Genomic DNA, 20,527 nt, shown 5'->3' with positions numbered 1-20,527 from the left:
CCAGCTTCTCTTCGTGTCTCCCATAAAGTCGACGTGAACAGGACTTGGCAAGTCTGAAAATACCTCGGAGCCTCACCAGTAAGCTGATGACAGTCAGATCTTCCACTGCCTGCCCTTTCAGATTCTGGAAACTGACCCGTGAACTCAGGTCTTTGGGCAGCAGCAGTATCTCGAACTTACTCAGCTTCCCGAACAAAAGACCTAAGCCAATCTCCACATAGGGCAGCAGACCCACCATCAAACTGATCCACCCACAGAATTCTGCCCAGTTACCTTGGATCCGCCAGCCGCAACAAGCCTCGTGGTACACACCAACATTCCACCTGGAATCCAAACGGTAACTGCCATCCCCAGTGGTTGATGCATCAAGTCAGTGTTGGGGGTGATGCTGCATTAGACGAGAGTTTCCTAAGGGAAATGTGATTCTATCCACAAGGGTCCCATGGTCCTTTTCTCTTCCCTCTTTCCTTTTGTTTAGATCTGTATACACAGTACAAAGCGAGGGAAGTGTGTCCATTTTCAGTTTATGGATTCACACCTATTTAAACTTTCTAACAGTTCACAGTACACAGAGACCCACTCAAGGAAACTTATGTTTGTGTCATATCCATTCACCCAGATTACATATCCGTCTGTTGCTTTCTGCTGAAACACCCACACTCTCAGAACATGGATCCATTTGTTTCATGGGGGCTGAAATTCCTAGAAATGAAACCAAACCCAACGTGCTCTTTCCTGTCTGTCTCTTTTGCACTTAGTACTATTTCGCAGAGCTACTTGTCTTTGTTATAGTCTTATGCCATTTCTTCCCTACGAAGCGTAGTATATGGCATTCATTCTTTCTGTTTGAAGGCTTGTAAGTCTATATCCCGTTCTCTGACCCACTCTTATTCAAAACCGTCCTTTGGGTTGGCTCACGATATGCATTTCTGGAGCAGTATCTATGAATAGAAATGCACGCGTCTGTTTTCTGAATACAACTGTGTTGAGTATATTCTAACAGCGATAATAGGTCGATGCGTGCTGAATGATCCTTGACATCACTTTGAGTATTTTGTCTTGAAAAATCATGGTTGTTTGATATATGTCAGGCAACTGTAAACTTTTGATGTTTCCTTGTTTGTCTGATTGTTATATTTGCAATCACATTAGGCCATGCAACTCTCCTTTTGCTTCATACAGACTGTCATGTAAGCTGATTCACTTAAGATAGTGCTTAAAATCACCTATGATTTCCTGCTACCCTCTCCCATCTTTTGGATTTTGATGTCCTCCTTGCCTTCTTCTTCTTACTTCTTTGCAACTCAGGCTCTTCTTGCATTTGCAATAATGGTTTTGTTATTTCCATTTCATCTTGCTACTTTTCTACTCAGGGTAGGATTCTCAATTTTTGTTTTAGGATCAGTCTCAAACTGCTGAATTCTTTTAAGGTTTGCCTGTCAATGAAATTCCCTAGCTCTGCCGTTGTTATAAACGGCGGTCATTTGGCATAGGCTACCCTAGATTGCAGCTTTTTCTCATTCAGGATATGGTCTATGTCCTGGCACTCCTCCCCGTGCTGCAAAATTTCTGCCGAGATATCAGCTGAAACCCCTCTGGAGGTTCTGTTGGGACTAAGTTGCTTTCCTCGAGGTGCATTTTACATCACTGGGATGATCATGAAATTTGTTTATTTGAATTCTACAGCTGCTTGTTGGTCTATTGGTATTCCACCTCTTTTGGACGATGTGTACATCCTGAATTCGTATAGATGATACTTTCTTGGCTTTCAGCAAGTTTCATTCTGATTTTTCTACAAATTCCTTTTCAGAATTTATTATTTTATCTCTTGCTTTTCCATTTCTGAATCCTATATCCTATTCTTACATGCTTTGTCTTAACCCAGGATTCAACAGTGATGTTAGCGTTGGTTTGCACTTGCTTTTCTGTGTCTTATTTGATGGAGGGATTTATGTTCCCCTGTCCTCACAGTTATTCACGAGTCCCTCTGCATTAAATAGTCTCCTTAGGATTGACTTTAGCCCAGTTTTTATCTCATCCATTGAGTTTTCAGATACTATTGGTTTCATGTTTAGAGTTTCTCTTCCCCTTTTCTGGTATTCTGCCTTTTGTGATTCTGAGGCACTGTGGTTCATCAGTGTTTTCCTCACCTCCATTTTCAGAGCTTGCTCTGGTATCGTTTTGCCTTCTAGTTGTTTGAAAGCTTATTTTTTGGGCCTTCAATCTCTTTGGAACTGAAAATGGTACTTCCTGTTTCTTTTACTATACTTCTTTTACTCTACAGGTCAGGTACTTTCATGTATGTAATATAGACCTTTAGGGCTCGGTTATGTGCAAACTTTAGACACTTTGGTATACGCAATTCCATGGTATTTTTGTGAGGACAATTTTCCCTAGACCTTGATGCCATGCCCTGTTCCTGTGTTTGTTGTCTGGTATATCTCTAAATCCTGGTGTTGCCTTTGTTGTGATGAACACACCATACTGTTTCAGTTAGTAGAACCTCATAATTATTACACTAATCTCACAATTCTGAAAGGGCATAGGGCTCTTCCTCTAGTGGAAATGAAGCTTCTATATGTTTTCAGCTCTGCATTCTACTGTATGTCATTTGGATGTGTCTCTAAATCAGCCTGCTTAGAGTGCGTTTGTTGTTTCTACTGCCATGGGAATGTCCCAATGTTACCAGTTCTTCCCAGAGCTTCTCTGTCTACAGAAACACCAGTGGAAGCATATGTATGGATGTCATACTTCAGGGCCTGCTGGGATGATCCCGCAGACCGACCTATCTGTCCTTGGTGCAGTAACCTGTCAGTGCCGTCCAAAATGTAGCATCTGCATTTGGGTGATAATGCTGTAAGAAATGCTTCATCTTCTCATGATGTGGACTTTGACCACTCTTCCTAATTCTCTCATTCTTGAGTTATGGGTTCACGAAGGCAACCACAGAGCTGTTCTGCATCGTCTGCCTAAAACCAGAGTGTAATCCCAATCCAGGTTATGAATGTAGCAGATCCTAAATATTTTAGTACTGATTTCAAACCCAACGCCCACTGGAACCCTCAGTCCAGATGCATGATACCTCTGATTGAGCCCCACACTTGCTCTATTGGCAAAATGTCAAATTGGACCCTGGTCCTTCAGATGCAGTGGATGTGGCCATTGGACATATCGATAAACTCAACCTCACGCGCCAGTGCTGTGGCTGTCTCCCTGAGTTCACAGTTCTCTTTGCTCTCTTGAAAGTACCCACCAAAACCCACAACGCACTCTAGATCCCTGAGTTCCGCGAGAGGCATCATCCGTAGCCCTATCCCACTTTTTCCGCTGCCTCTGCTAGCTCAGATTTGGCAGCTCGGATCTTGGTCTCAGATTCAATTGTGGGGATATTTTGAGCTGATTTCTTTGAGTTCTGTCAGCCAAGCATCTGCTGTGCACTCTTCTAACTCTCAGCGCATCACCTTCAATCCTGCTGCCCGCTTGAGAGTGTGCTTCCAAGGAAAACAGAGTTTCACCTTTGATGCTCCATTACCAGAGGTCAGATCCTGCACTGGTTTCCATTCTCTACTTTGCCTTTTCCTGCTACCAGGATTTCTGACGCCTCATCCTGTCTTTGGAAGTAACAGACCACTCTTAGGCAAGTGTCCTGTGCCAAGGGCTGGTTGATTGTATGTTTACAATGTTTTGTGTATGGTAGCTAGTGAGAACAGTTTGCAGTGGTTCTCTGCCTACTGGGCATTGATAAATCAACACTTTCCACAAATAATTCACAGAAATTTGATATTTGTTTCGCTCCGTTTTCTTTACAGCCATGGTCGGAAAGTTTGTCCGAAGACTCCAGCTTTGACATTATGTTGATAAGGCAGTTGCAGGCTTTAAGAAGGTTTATAGTATCGATTTACGTGTTTTGGTATTTATATGAAATTGAAGTTAGTATTTGAAAATTACCAAATCAACCTAGAAGCCAGACTTGACAATTTCTTTAACATTTTGTCATCTCTAAGGAAAAAACAGACAGACTCAATGTAAAATAGCAGTCCAAATGTTTGAAGGGGACATGCCAACTCTTTTCTCTTGAAGCCTCCAACAACAAAAGGAACAATGAAATACCTATTGGAACCATGAATTAACCCCCAACCTGGGTTTCCCTTGTGCATGTGGTGCCCTTTGCTCCCAATGACACATACTAGGCAATGTTGCCATTTCAAGGGGTAACATTCCTCTGTAGGAATATACAAGACTATCTAAATAGAATATACACATTTAGGCTTGATTCCAAAAGCACCTAGAGGCATTTAACTATGAGAAACCTGCTGCAGCTATGCTAGGGTATTGAGAACCAGGTGTTCTTCTATCAGTGCTGAGAAGTCTTAATCATCCGATCATGTTAGGTAAAGCAATTTAACACAACCAAGTCTGCACCTCCTAGATATAGTGAACCCGGGGCTTGACGGAAGGGAACGACGGTCCACATAACCGGTGTCTTTAATGTGTTTGGCGACTTTTACAGTTCAGTTCACTATCTGACTTCTAATATTTTCCTGTACTGTCTTGAGAAACTGAGGCCTAATATATATTCAATTTCAGTCAAAGGTTCCCCACACTTCCCACACTCCTTTCAGCCCAAAGAATACATAACCCCAGCATTTGCTGAATCTAGGGGAAGGTCATCATTTCTTTGTGTGAGCTAAGTGTTCAATTCCTATTTATTTCAGTTGAGAGTATTTGACCTTTAAGGATTTCACTGTTGTTCACCGAGTGTGAAGGAAGAGGAACTCTGATTCTAGTAGGGGCTTGCTCTCCTCCTACTGGGTTCATTGCAGCTCAGGTTCTGATCCTTTGAAATGGATGCCTGAGTGGAGTTGAAGGAAGAGCATGTGATTGATAGCTAGGCACAAACCTGGGAATAGGCTTACCTGGGCTTGGTGCATTTCGGTCTGAATGATTCTTAAATGCCCCTTGGGATGTGTGGATTCTCACGACCTCTTCCAAGAACTTGAGCGCTTTTATCATCTCTGCCATCTCTTCTCTTTTAGACGTCAGTAATCTTGGACCCGTTCTTGGAGCTGAGAATCGAGTAAATTTCTCAAGGGCTCGTTGACACTCCGTATGTTTCTGCCAGTATCACCAAGGTTCAGTAGGTCTCATGAATGTCTTTCGAGCCTGGTATGCTCTAGAGATGTCTCCATGCCGATATTCTCCACTGTAGCAGAACAACTTTCATGAATGTGTTCACACATCTCCTCAATCCATGCAGCCAGTTTTTCTGCCAGCTTCTCTTCGTGTCTCCCATAAAGTCGACGTGAACAGGACTTGGCAAGTCTGAAAATACCTCGGAGCCTCACCAGTAAGCTGATGACAGTCAGATCTTCCACTGCCTGCCCTTTCAGATTCTGGAAACTGACCCGTGAACTCAGGTCTTTGGGCAGCAGCAGTATCTCGAACTTACTCAGCTTCCCGAACAAAAGACCTAAGCCAATCTCCACATAGGGCAGCAGACCCACCATCAAACTGATCCACCCACAGAATTCTGCCCAGTTACCTTGGATCCGCCAGCCGCAACAAGCCTCGTGGTACACACCAACATTCCACCTGGAATCCAAACGGTAACTGCCATCCCCAGTGGTTGATGCATCAAGTCAGTGTTGGGGGTGATGCTGCATTAGACGAGAGTTTCCTAAGGGAAATGTGATTCTATCCACAAGGGTCCCATGGTCCTTTTCTCTTCCCTCTTTCCTTTTGTTTAGATCTGTATACACAGTACAAAGCGAGGGAAGTGTGTCCATTTTCAGTTTATGGATTCACACCTATTTAAACTTTCTAACAGTTCACAGTACACAGAGACCCACTCAAGGAAACTTATGTTTGTGTCATATCCATTCACCCAGATTACATATCCGTCTGTTGCTTTCTGCTGAAACACCCACACTCTCAGAACATGGATCCATTTGTTTCATGGGGGCTGAAATTCCTAGAAATGAAACCAAACCCAACGTGCTCTTTCCTGTCTGTCTCTTTTGCACTTAGTACTATTTCGCAGAGCTACTTGTCTTTGTTATAGTCTTATGCCATTTCTTCCCTACGAAGCGTAGTATATGGCATTCATTCTTTCTGTTTGAAGGCTTGTAAGTCTATATCCCGTTCTCTGACCCACTCTTATTCAAAACCGTCCTTTGGGTTGGCTCACGATATGCATTTCTGGAGCAGTATCTATGAATAGAAATGCACGCGTCTGTTTTCTGAATACAACTGTGTTGAGTATATTCTAACAGCGATAATAGGTCGATGCGTGCTGAATGATCCTTGACATCACTTTGAGTATTTTGTCTTGAAAAATCATGGTTGTTTGATATATGTCAGGCAACTGTAAACTTTTGATGTTTCCTTGTTTGTCTGATTGTTATATTTGCAATCACATTAGGCCATGCAACTCTCCTTTTGCTTCATACAGACTGTCATGTAAGCTGATTCACTTAAGATAGTGCTTAAAATCACCTATGATTTCCTGCTACCCTCTCCCATCTTTTGGATTTTGATGTCCTCCTTGCCTTCTTCTTCTTACTTCTTTGCAACTCAGGCTCTTCTTGCATTTGCAATAATGGTTTTGTTATTTCCATTTCATCTTGCTACTTTTCTACTCAGGGTAGGATTCTCAATTTTTGTTTTAGGATCAGTCTCAAACTGCTGAATTCTTTTAAGGTTTGCCTGTCAATGAAATTCCCTAGCTCTGCCGTTGTTATAAACGGCGGTCATTTGGCATAGGCTACCCTAGATTGCAGCTTTTTCTCATTCAGGATATGGTCTATGTCCTGGCACTCCTCCCCGTGCTGCAAAATTTCTGCCGAGATATCAGCTGAAACCCCTCTGGAGGTTCTGTTGGGACTAAGTTGCTTTCCTCGAGGTGCATTTTACATCACTGGGATGATCATGAAATTTGTTTATTTGAATTCTACAGCTGCTTGTTGGTCTATTGGTATTCCACCTCTTTTGGACGATGTGTACATCCTGAATTCGTATAGATGATACTTTCTTGGCTTTCAGCAAGTTTCATTCTGATTTTTCTACAAATTCCTTTTCAGAATTTATTATTTTATCTCTTGCTTTTCCATTTCTGAATCCTATATCCTATTCTTACATGCTTTGTCTTAACCCAGGATTCAACAGTGATGTTAGCGTTGGTTTGCACTTGCTTTTCTGTGTCTTATTTGATGGAGGGATTTATGTTCCCCTGTCCTCACAGTTATTCACGAGTCCCTCTGCATTAAATAGTCTCCTTAGGATTGACTTTAGCCCAGTTTTTATCTCATCCATTGAGTTTTCAGATACTATTGGTTTCATGTTTAGAGTTTCTCTTCCCCTTTTCTGGTATTCTGCCTTTTGTGATTCTGAGGCACTGTGGTTCATCAGTGTTTTCCTCACCTCCATTTTCAGAGCTTGCTCTGGTATCGTTTTGCCTTCTAGTTGTTTGAAAGCTTATTTTTTGGGCCTTCAATCTCTTTGGAACTGAAAATGGTACTTCCTGTTTCTTTTACTATACTTCTTTTACTCTACAGGTCAGGTACTTTCATGTATGTAATATAGACCTTTAGGGCTCGGTTATGTGCAAACTTTAGACACTTTGGTATACGCAATTCCATGGTATTTTTGTGAGGACAATTTTCCCTAGACCTTGATGCCATGCCCTGTTCCTGTGTTTGTTGTCTGGTATATCTCTAAATCCTGGTGTTGCCTTTGTTGTGATGAACACACCATACTGTTTCAGTTAGTAGAACCTCATAATTATTACACTAATCTCACAATTCTGAAAGGGCATAGGGCTCTTCCTCTAGTGGAAATGAAGCTTCTATATGTTTTCAGCTCTGCATTCTACTGTATGTCATTTGGATGTGTCTCTAAATCAGCCTCCTTAGAGTGCGTTTGTTGTTTCTACTGCCATGGGAATGTCCCAATGTTACCAGTTCTTCCCAGAGCTTCTCTGTCTACAGAAACACCAGTGGAAGCATATGTATGGATGTCATACTTCAGGGCCTGCTGGGGTGATCCCGCAGACCGACCTATCTGTCCTTGGTGCAGTAACCTGTCAGTGCCGTCCAAAATGTAGCATCTGCATTTGGGTGATAATGCTGTAAGAAATGCTTCATCTTCTCATGATGTGGACTTTGACCACTCTTCCTAATTCTCTCATTCTTGAGTTATGGGTTCACGAAGGCAACCACAGAGCTGTTCTGCATCGTCTGCCTAAAACCAGAGTGTAATCCCAATCCAGGTTATGAATGTAGCAGATCCTAAATATTTTAGTACTGATTTCAAACCCAACGCCCACTGGAACCCTCAGTCCAGATGCATGATACCTCTGATTGAGCCCCACACTTGCTCTATTGGCAAAATGTCAAATTGGACCCTGGTCCTTCAGATGCAGTGGATGTGGCCATTGGACATATCGATAAACTCAACCTCACGCGCCAGTGCTGTGGCTGTCTCCCTGAGTTCACAGTTCTCTTTGCTCTCTTGAAAGTACCCACCAAAACCCACAACGCACTCTAGATCCCTGAGTTCTGCGAGAGGCATCATCCGTAGCCCTATCCCACTTTTTCCGCTGCCTCTGCTAGCTCAGATATGGCAGCTCGGATCTTGGTCTCAGATTCAATTGTGGGGATATTTTGAGCTGATTTCTTTGAGTTCTGTCAGCCAAGCATCTGCTGTGCACTCTTCTAACTCTCAGCGCATCACCTTCAATCCTGCTGCCCGCTTGAGAGTGTGCTTCCAAGGAAAACAGAGTTTCACCTTTGATGCTCCATTACCAGAGGTCAGATCCTGCACTGGTTTCCATTCTCTACTTTGCCTTTTCCTGCTACCAGGATTTCTGACGCCTCATCCTGTCTTTGGAAGTAACAGACCACTCTTAGGCAAGTGTCCTGTGCCAAGGGCTGGTTGATTGTATGTTTACAATGTTTTGTGTATGGTAGCTAGTGAGAACAGTTTGCAGTGGTTCTCTGCCTACTGGGCATTGATAAATCAACACTTTCCACAAATAATTCACAGAAATTTGATATTTGTTTCGCTCCGTTTTCTTTACAGCCATGGTCGGAAAGTTTGTCCGAAGACTCCAGCTTTGACATTATGTTGATAAGGCAGTTGCAGGCTTTAAGAAGGTTTATAGTATCGATTTACGTGTTTTGGTATTTATATGAAATTGAAGTTAGTATTTGAAAATTACCAAATCAACCTAGAAGCCAGACTTGACAATTTCTTTAACATTTTGTCATCTCTAAGGAAAAAACAGACAGACTCAATGTAAAATAGCAGTCCAAATGTTTGAAGGGGACATGCCAACTCTTTTCTCTTGAAGCCTCCAACAACAAAAGGAACAATGAAATACCTATTGGAACCATGAATTAACCCCCAACCTGGGTTTCCCTTGTGCATGTGGTGCCCTTTGCTCCCAATGACACATACTAGGCAATGTTGCCATTTCAAGGGGTAACATTCCTCTGTAGGAATATACAAGACTATCTAAATAGAATATACACATTTAGGCTTGATTCCAAAAGCACCTAGAGGCATTTAACTATGAGAAACCTGCTGCAGCTATGCTAGGGTATTGAGAACCAGGTGTTCTTCTATCAGTGCTGAGAAGTCTTAATCATCCGATCATGTTAGGTAAAGCAATTTAACACAACCAAGTCTGCACCTCCTAGATATAGTGAACCCGGGGCTTGACAGAAGGGAACGACGGTCCACATAACCGGTGTCTTTAATGTGTTTGGCGACTTTTACAGTTCAGTTCACTATCTGACTTCTAATATTTTCCTGTACTGTCTTGAGAAACTGAGGCCTAATATATATTCAATTTCAGTCATAGGTTCCCCACACTTCCCACACTCCTTTCAGCCCAAAGAATACATAACCCCAGCATTTGCTGAATCTAGGGGAAGGTCATCATTTCTTTGTGTGAGCTAAGTGTTCAATTCCTATTTATTTCAGTTGAGAGTATTTGACCTTTAAGGATTTCACTGTTGTTCACCGAGTGTGAAGGAAGAGGAACTCTGATTCTAGTAGGGGCTTGCTCTCCTCCTACTGGGTTCATTGCAGCTCAGGTTCTGATCCTTTGAAATGGATGCCTGAGTGGAGTTGAAGGAAGAGCATGTGATTGATAGCTAGGCACAAACCTGGGAATAGGCTTACCTGGGCTTGGTGCATTTCGGTCTGAATGATTCTTAAATGCCCCTTGGGATGTGTGGATTCTCACGACCTCTTCCAAGAACTTGAGCGCTTTTATCATCTCTGCCATCTCTTCTCTTTTAGACGTCAGTAATCTTGGACCCGTTCTTGGAGCTGAGAATCGAGTAAATTTCTCAAGGGCTCATTGACACTCCGTATGTTTCTGCCAGTATCACCAAGGTTCAGTAGGTCTCATGAATGTCTTTCGAGCCTGGTATGCTCTAGAGATGTCTCCATGCCGATATTCTCCACTGTAGCAGAACAACTTTCATGAATGTGTTCACACATCTCCTCAATCCATGCAGCCAGTTTTTCTGCCAGCTTCTCTTCGTGTCTCCCATAAAGTCGACGTGAACAGGACTTGGCAAGTCTGAAAATACCTCGGAGCCTCACCAGTAAGCTGATGACAGTCAGATCTTCCACTGCCTGCCCTTTCAGATTCTGGAAACTGACCCGTGAACTCAGGTCTTTGGGCAGCAGCAGTATCTCCAAATTACACAGATTCCCGAACCAAAGACTTAAGCCAATCTACACATAGGGCGTCAGCCCCTCCATCACACTGATCCACCAACAGAACTCTGCCCATTTACGTTGGACCCACCAGCCGCAACAAGCCTCATGGTACACACCAACATTCCACCTGGAATCCAAACGGTAAGTGACATTGACTGTGGTTGATGCATTAAGTCAGTTTTGGGGGAGAGGCTGCTTTAGACGAGCGGTCTCTAAGGGAAATTTGATTATATCAACAAGGGTCCCATGGTCTTTTCTCTTCCCTCTTTCCTTTTTTTCAGATCTGTATACACAGTAAAAATGGAGGGAAGTGTGTCCATGTTCAGTTTATCGATTGACAGCTCTTTAAACTTTCTAACAATTCACAGTACACAGAGACCCACTCCAGGGAACTCATGTTTGTGTAATATCCATTCACCCAGAATACATATCCGTCTGTTGCTTTCTGCTGAAACACCCACACTCTCCGAACATGGATCCACTTTTTTCATGGGGGCTGAAATTCCTAGAAATGAAACCAATCCCAACGTGCACATTCCTGTATGTCTCTTTTGCTCTTAGTACAGTTTTGCAGAGCTAATTGTCTTTGTTATAGGCTTATGCCATTTCTTCTCTACCTAGGTTAGAATATGGCATTCATTCATCCTTTTGGATTTCTTGTAAGTCTATATCCCTTTCTCTGACCCACTATTGTTGAAAACCGTCATTTTGTTTGGGTCAAGTTATGCACTGCTGGATCAGTATCTATGAATACTAATGCACTCGTCTGTGTTCTGAATACAAGTGTTTTGAGTACATTCTTGCCGCGATACTGGGTCATTGCGTGATGAATGATCCTTGACATCACTTTGAGAATTTGTTTTGAATAATCATGGTTGTTGGGTATATGTCAGCCAACTGTAAACTTTTGTTGTTTGTTTGTCTGATTGTTTGTTTGTTTGCAAACACATTAGGCCATGCATCACTCCATTTGCTTCAATCACAGAGTCATATATGTGAATCACTTAAGATAGTGCTTAAAATCACCTATGATTTCCTGCTACCCTCTCCCATCTTTAGGATTTTGATGTCCTCCTTGCCTTCTTCTTCTTACTTCTTTGCAACTCAGGCTCTTCTTGCATTTGCAATAATGGTTTTGTTATTTCCATTTCATCATGCTACTTTTCTACTCAGGGTAGGATTCTCAGTGTTTGTTTTAGGATCAGTCTCAAACTGCTGAATTCTTTTAAGGTTTGCCTGTCAGTGAAATTCCCTAGATCTGCCATTGTTATAAACGGCGGTCATTTGGCATAGGCTACCCTAGATTGCAGCTTTTTCTCATTCAGGATATGGTCTATGTCCTCGCACTTCTACCAGTGCAGCAAAATTTCTGCCGAGATATCAGCTGAAACCCCTCTGGAGGTTCTGTTGGGACTAAGTTGCTTTCCTCGAGGTGCATTTTACATCACTGGGATGATCATGAAATTTGTTTATTTGAATTCTACAGCTCCTTGTTGGTCTATTGGGATTCCACCTCATTTGGACGCTGTGTACTTCCTGAATTCGTATAGATGATCCTTTCTTGGCTTTCAGCAATTTTCATTCTGATTTTTGTACAAATTCCTTTTCAGAATTTTTATTTTTTCTCTTGCTTTTAAATTTGGGAATTCTATGAGTCCTATTTTTCCTGCTTTGTCTTAACCCATGATTCAACAGCGATGTTTGCGTTGGTTTGCACTTGCTTTTCTGTGTCTTCTTCTGATCGATTGATTTCTGTTCCCCTGTCATCACAGTCATTCACGAGTCCCTCTGCATTATGTAGTCTGCATAGGACTGACTTTAGCCCAGTTATTATCTCACCCATTGAGTTTTCTGTCATTATTGGTTTCTTCTTTAGACTTTCTCTTCCCCTTTTCTGGTATTCTGCCTTTTGTTTTTCAGAGGCCCTGCTGTTCATCAGTGTTTTCCTCACTTCCATTTTCAGTGCTTTCTCTGGTAGCGTTTTGCCGTCTATTTGTTTGAAAGCTTATTTTTTGTGCCTTTAATCACTTTGGAACAGAAAATGGCACTTCCTGTTTTTTTTACTATACTTCTTTTTCTCTACTCTTCAAGTACTATCAGGTATATAGTATAGACTTATAGGGCTTGGATTTATGAAAACTTTAGAATATTTGGTGTAAGCAATTTCATGGCATTTCTGAGAGGACAGTTTTCCCTAAACCTTGATGCCATGCCCTGTTCCTGTGTGTGTTGTCTGGTATATCTCTAATTGCTGGTGTTCCCTTTGTTGTGATGAGCACACCACACTATTTCAGTTAGTAGAACCTCATTATTATTACGCTAATCTCACAGTTCTGAAAGGGCACAAGGCACTTCCTCTACTTGAAATGAAGCTTCTATATGTTTTCAAGTCTTCATTCCTCTGTACGTCATTTTGGAGTGTCTTCAAAGGAGCCAACATAGAGTGCGCTTGTTCTTTCTACTGCCATGGGAATGTCCCAATGTTACCTGTTCTTCCCAGAACTTCTCTGTCTGCAGAAACACCAGTGGAAGCATATGTATGGATGTCATACTTCAGGGCCTGCTGGGATGATCCCGCAGACCGACCTATGTGTCCTTGGTGCAGTACCCTGTCAGTGCCGTCCAAAATGTAGCATCTGCATTTGGGAGATAATGCTGTGAGAAATGCTTCATCTTCTCATGCTGTGGACTTTGACCACTCTTCCTTGTTCTCTCATCCTTGAGTCATGGGTTCACGAAAGCAAACACAGAACTTTTCCTTATCCTCTGCCTCAAACCAGACCGTTATCCAAGTCTAGGTTATGAATATAGCGGATCCTAAAACTTTTAATACTGATTTCAAACCCAACGCCCCCTGGAACCCTCAGACCATATGCATGATATCTCTGATTGATCCCCACACGTGCTGTTTTGGCAAAATATCAAATTGGTCTCTGGTCCTGCAGATGCAGTGGATGTGGCCATAGGACATATCGATAAACTGAACCTCACGCGCCAGTGTGATTGCTGTCTCACTGAAGTCACAGTTCTCTTTGCTCTCTTGAAAGTACCCACCAAAACCCACAGTGCACTCTAGATCCCTGAGTTCTGCGTGGGCCATCATCCGTACCCCTATCCCTCTTTTTCGCTGCCTCTGCTAGCTCAGATTTGGCAACTCGGGTCTTGGTCTCAGATTCAATTGTGGGGATATTTTGTGCTAATTTTTTGAGTTCTGTCAGCCAAGCATCTGCTGTGCACTCTTCTAACACTCAGCGCATCACCTTCAATCCCATGCTTGCTGCCTTCTTGAGAGTGTGCTTCCAAGGTAAACAGTGTTTCACCTTTGATGCTCCATTACCAGAGGTCAGATCCTGCACTGGTTTCCATTCTCTACTTTGCCTTCTCCTTCTCCCAGGTTTTCTGAGTCCTCATCCTGTCTTTGGAATAACAGACCACTCTTATGCAAGTGTCCTGTGCGAAGGTCTGGGTGAGTGCATGTTTACAATGCTGTGTGTATGGAAGCGAGTTAGAGCAGTTTGCACTATTTCTCTGCCTACTGGGCATTGATAAATCAACACTTTCCACATATAATTCACAGAAATTTGATGTTTGTTTAGCTCCATTTTCTATACAGCCATGGTCCGAATTTTGTCCGAAGACTCCTGCTTTGAGGCTAGGGGAGGCTGGGTCACATGTTTCCCTCCATCCCCAGCCCAGCTGGAAGCCTGAAAGTTGCCCAGGTCAGCCCGTAGCCCATTTTCCACCCTGCTCCACCCTGGCCTGTCCAAATGCCACATGGCCCTGTCATACATCTGGCTGGCAAGCGTTCCTTGGGGTAGAGCATCCATCCCCTCTTCTCTGCATTTGCCCCCTGCCTGGTGCCCCTCTATATCTGCCCTCCCGCTCTCCCGGCCTCTCAGCGCCATCTCCCCTCTTCCTCCCCATAGTGTTTCAACGTTTTCCTGCCTTTGGTGAGATGAGGCCATTTCTCTCAAGGGTCGTTTTAAATATGCAGATTTTTAAATTTTTATTTTATTGAATTATATTCAGTTTACAATTTTGTGTCAATTTCTGGTGTACAGCTCAATGCTTCAGTCATACAATAACATTCGTATATTCATTTTCATGTCCTTTCTCACCATGAGCTACTACAAGATTTTGACTATGGTTCCCTGTGCTGTGTGGTATAAACTTGTTGCTTTATTTTATATTTACCACTCACTATCTGCAAATCTCGAACTCCCAGTCTATCCTTTCCCACCCTGTTCCCCTCTGATAACCATGAGTTTGTTTTCTAAGTCTGTTTAATTTTAGATTCCACATGAGTGTTGTCATATGGTGTTTTTCTTTCTTTCTGTCTTACTTCACTTAGAATGATGTTTTCCAGGGCCATCCATGTTGCTCCAAATGGCATGATATTATTTTTTATGGCTGAGTAATATTCCATTGTATACATGACATGGCTTCTGTATCCAGTCATCTGTTGCTGGACATTTAAGCTGTCTCCATGTCTTGGCTATTGTAAATAGTGCTATGAATATTGGGGTGCTGGTGTCTTTCTGTATTAATGCTTCCTTTGGATATATGCCCAGGAGTGGGATTATTGTATCATATAGTAAGGGTATTTTTAGTTTTTTGAGGACTCTCCATACCATTTTCCATAACTGCTGTACCAAACTACATTCCCACCGACAGTGTACAATGGTTCACTGTTTTCCACACCCACTCTAGCATTTACCATTTGAATATTCATGCTTTAATTATTTTATTGCAGCAGCAACATGTAAGAATGAAAAAGTGGCATCCTGGTGGCTGGGGGATGAGCCTGTGTGTGTGTCCCTGTGCATGTGTGTATGTTCCTGTATGTGTGTACATGTCCCTGTGTGTACATGTGTACCCTCCATGTGCCTGCATGGGGGTGGGGAGTGGGGCTGGAGCCTGTGTGTGTGACTGACATCTCAGGCACGTGGGCCTTGAGGGGTGTGCGAGGCTGTGATGCTGGGCTGAGAGGCTGTGACCTGACCAAGGCCACACAGCCCATCTTGGGGCCCAGGGCCCCACCCTTGCTTCCAGGCCTGTCACCAATCAGCTGGGGTGTCCCCTGCCGTGACACAGGGCTTGGAGTCCTGACCCTAAGGGCCCCACAACTTCCCTCAGGAGGAGGGGTCTCTGGGGCAGGAGGAGGTGGATGGGCTTGGCATGGGGAGGGGGTAGCAGGGAATCCAAGGGGGTGAGCATGGCTCTGGAGTTTGGGGGTGACCATCAGCAGTGAGGTGAGGGGAGTAAGAAGGGCCTCCTCACCAGGACTGAGTTTGTCACCCTGGCCAAGGGAGCCGCTCTTCTGCACAAGGGCCAATTTTGAAAAATGTGGAAAACCAAGTTTCAGGCTCCATGGTAGATAAGTCCCATTCCAGACGGAAATAGCAGGATGTGACCCCGTAAAAAGTGGTGAGCGCACGTGAGCCACCGCCTCGCCCAGAAAGGAATTCCCCCGAGAGCCAGAGCTCACCCCACACCCACCCAGGGGACTGGGAGGCCTGGAGTGATGGCCCTGCTGGGGTCCCACTACCCAGGAAGATGGGGAGAAGGGCCGCTGGTCATACAGTCGAGGCCCAAGGAGGGGAAGAGACCTGCCCAGGTCACCCAGCACTGGAGGGCAGTCGGGTGGAACCCAGGACTTCGGGCTTGTCATAGGCCCCCTTCTTAGGAAAGGGGCACAGGCCTGCCTGGGAAAGAAGCATCGGGTAAGTGAATAACCCTGCAGACAGGGCCAAGTTGGCTGGCTGGCCGAGCCTCAGTTTCCCCTCTGTGGAACAGGGGACGGGAAGGCGCCTGCTCACAGGGTCTCTGTGAAGCTAGAGATGGTGCTGCTGTGGTGCTGGGGAGAGCCCTCCTGGTCCTCCTTACCTTGGAAGTGGCCAGAGGGCCCTTCCTGAGGGCCGATGGTGCCTGTCTAGCTGGGTGGGCTGCTGGTCCCTGCGGCCCTGACAGTGGCAGCTACACGGCTTGGTGAAGGATGGGCCAACTCCCCTTCCCAGGCACCCTGGCCCATCGTCCCCCACCACGCACCCTGGGCTGGCTCCCTCTTTCCTTCCTGCCTCCTCTTGTCTCTGCTTCCCCCCACCTGGTGTCCCTCTCTTGTCACCTCCTGTCCCTCTCTAGGACTTGACCCCCACCTTTCTCTCTCTCACTCACACACTGTCTCTCCCTGCGTGTGTCTTTCTCTGCCTCTCCCCCAGGCCCTCAGGCCCTGAGCTCAGGTCTAGCCCTGTCCAGGGCCACAGAGCCACAGGGCCACATCACTCCCCCCACTCCCACCCTCACAGCGATGTTCCAGCCCCAGCTCTGCTCACAGTGGAGGAGCCTGGTTACAGAGCTGCTCCTGCTGGCATTTGCTGCTGCATCGCTGATCCCCCCCCACTTCCCGGGCAGTGCAGCAGTCTCACCTTGACCTGTTTGTGGCCCAGCCTGGACCCCAGAGCTGCTGCAGGGCTGGCTGCCTCCCCCACCTGGAAGGAGGGAGGGCCTCGTGGGCTCCAGGGACAGCTGGCACAGAGTGGAGTGGACTCTTTTTATGCCCAACACCTTCTCCCTGGCAGTGGTGGCACCCCAACCACTGACCCTGCCCTGCCCACCTCAGAGTCAGGAGGCTGTGGGAGGATGAAGAGCTCTCATGGGGCCCACTGAGAGCACTGCCGCCCTCAGCCCCCCTCAGGGTCTGCCTGGAGCCGGGGCTGCCGGGCAGCTGACGCGGGGCGGGGGCACGGGCCTGGTCAGTGCAGGGCCTCTCGCTGGACGCCCATGGCCTCCCTGCACCTCATCCGTTCCTCACCATGAGACACGGCCACTTCATTCTGGTCATCTAGCTAATGATCGGACACCCCTGTGACTGACAGGCCCCACATGCCCAGTGAGTGTTTACCGACTGAAGCAGCACAGCCATCACTAGATCTAGACACAGGCTGTACCCACCACCCAGGAGGAGCCCCGGGGCCCCTGTGGTCACTGCTGCCCTGAAGGGGTAACCTTGCATCTGCCCTGTCATCTTAGTTCCTGCTGGTTTGTGAGTTGTGTGCCCGTGAATCACTGCGTGCCCTCAAGAGGGTGTGACCACTAGTCCTCCAGGAAGCAGACACTGACACAGAGAGAACTGTGACAATTTCATTAGGGGTGACAATAGGAGAGAATAGCAGAGTGGGCAGGTTGGAGCAGGGAAACATTCGGGCTGTAATGCACCTCTGACATCTTCTCTAAACACATCATTGCCACAGCTGAGGGGCCCCTTCATGTGGCAAATGGACTGTGCTGTAAGGCAAAAAGAGTTATTTATTTTAATAGGATCTTATTTTTTCCTGATTTTGTCTTCTCTATTGTATGTATGGCCTCTGACGGTCACTGTAGTCTGTGTGTGCATCTCCCTGTCTATACAGAATGAAAATAATTATTTTCACATCTCAGACACAGATCTCAAAATGTGCACATTCTCATTATTTTATTTCCTTCTTTAACTAGTAAGACCTAAGATTTAATAGAAGAAAGGGACCTTTTGCCTTATGTTTAAAGCAGAGAATGGTAAGCTCTGGGCCTGAGCTCTTATATCTTCAGTTTAATTTAATGTACTTCCTAAGGTCTCTTTTGATGATTCTGTGTGCAAACACTTTCTTTTAAACTATGAGAATGCTGAGTGAGAAATATGTCCCAGTCATTTTGCAAAACAATGTGTGTGCTTGACCCAACCCTCCTCAAAATGACGTCAGGGACCAGCGTTACCCCCGGCTCACAGAGAACAACGCTGAGACCCTGTGGGGGCCCCACTGAGTCTTGGTGTTAGGGGATGAACTGCAAGAACTCAAAGAATCAGAAATTGGATCTTGTGACATAAATGTGGAAATGCCAAGCTGACAGTGGGCATGGTGACAGGAGGGAGCAGGGGTGTAGGGACAGGGGTCCTACAGGGTGTCTCCTGATCACCCCTGACTTCCCCCAAAGAACCTGCCTCATGCTGAAGGGCAAGGCACCTGCTCAGCTGATCTAAATCCTGCCTGCACTTTTCAAATCACTGGGGCAAAAGAAAACTTCAGCCACACAAATTACCCTGAAAAAAACAAGCTAAATTTCAGTTTCTCTGATATCCAGAGATTTCATCCAGACCCAGAACTTTCAGAAACCCTAGAGAACAATCATCTTTATATGAGGTTGTGAACTGAGGGCTTTCTGGAGGCACTGGGTTCTGAAGGGGATACGTGCATGGCTGCACTGAGTCCCCTGCACACACACGTGGCTCTGAGTGGACCTCACGCCGCATTCACACGGCCCGCCTGAGCTGCCCGCCCTGCCAGGAGTGACCTTCCAGCTCCATCTGAGTGAACCCAACAAACGCCCACTGGGCAGCCCTTCAATTTCTTTCTTCCCCTCCACACCCTCTTATTCACTCCTGTGTGGCTCACGTGTCCCTCTTCTGCACTCTGAGGCCCTGCACGGGCACATCTGCTATGGTGACAAGCAGTCTGCTGTGAATGTCTCTCTCCTTCGCTCGCTCCCTTACCCCTCGAGGCAACCCCATGAGCCCCTGAAGTTAGGGGTGTGCTTCACCCCTCACAGAGCACATCACATGGTCCATGCAAGAGGCACATCTGCCAAACTGGGACTTCAAATTCATTTGATATTCTGTCAAAAGTCTCTTCTGTTCTATACAAGAGACATCTGCTTCCCAGGTCAGGATGGGGAAATGACACAGTCCATCAGATGTGTGTGCTGGGAAGCTAGACAGACGTCACAATGTCCCAAGTCAGATTTCCTCAGGCATCGCAAGGCCCTGGAGTGCCATCTCCCCTTCTGCAAAGACTCGACAAGGGAGCAGAAGCACATGCTCTCATCTTACCGAGTGCTGTAACTGGTGGTGGTGGTGGTGGTGGGTGAGACTGCATAGGCCACAACAGAGGTGGGAGTGGCAGTGATGAATAGCCTCTGAGAAGTGACGCTGGGTGTCCCATCGGGTGAGGCACACCAAGTGGTCCTGCACAAGTACCGGGACATCGGGAATTCACAGTGACCTGCAGAACAGAAGAGAGAGCTGTGTTGGATGACAGACAAAAGGAACAACACCTACAGAACCTGAAACCCAATGCAGCAGCTGTCAGCACCGGGCACCCTCCCCTCCACCGGGTGCCCAGACAGCAGCACAGGGCCACACACTCGACCTTGGGGATAAAACACTGTTGCCACATGACACCGCCGGTGTCTGTAAGTGGAGGAAGGTGAGAGTCCTGCCTGAGATGATGTACAGAGGTTCCAGCAAATTGATAAAGTAGGACCTCCCAAACAGGAAGCCTCTCTGTGCAGGACAACCCACCCTGACACCTTCCCCAGCTCCACAGAAGCATGGTCTGCATGAACCAGAAACACAGAGAAAGAAAGGAAGTGAAGGCCTGGTTTTCCACATAGAATCAGAGCCGCACCTGGGTACTTGCTCTATCTGCAGGACCCTGCCAGACCCTCTCTACTCCCTGATCACAAAGGGCCCTCCTCTGCCAGCAGGAGCTTCCCCTGGGTGCAATGAGCTCTGAGGAGCTGGGCATCCCGCAGTCCTGTGGGGGAGCTGGCAAAGTGCTTCTGAGGGGACAAGTCTGTCCTCTGAAGGGAGTCAGTCTCCGCTACAATCATCCTTATTCGCAGGGATGTCTGGATTTTAAGTTCGCTAGGAAAAGCACACTACGTTTGTCATATGGGAAAGGGAAGGGGGAAGTCTCAATCCTGCAAATAACACCAACGGGATTTTAGCTCATGCGGAAAATCCCACGGTGTGTGATGAGAC

This window comes from Camelus bactrianus, chromosome 3, assembly GCF_048773025.1.
Source record: "Camelus bactrianus isolate YW-2024 breed Bactrian camel chromosome 3, ASM4877302v1, whole genome shotgun sequence".
In the NCBI taxonomy this organism is placed as follows: Eukaryota; Metazoa; Chordata; class Mammalia; order Artiodactyla; family Camelidae; genus Camelus; species Camelus bactrianus.
Note: the sequence above shows the minus strand (reverse complement) of the source record.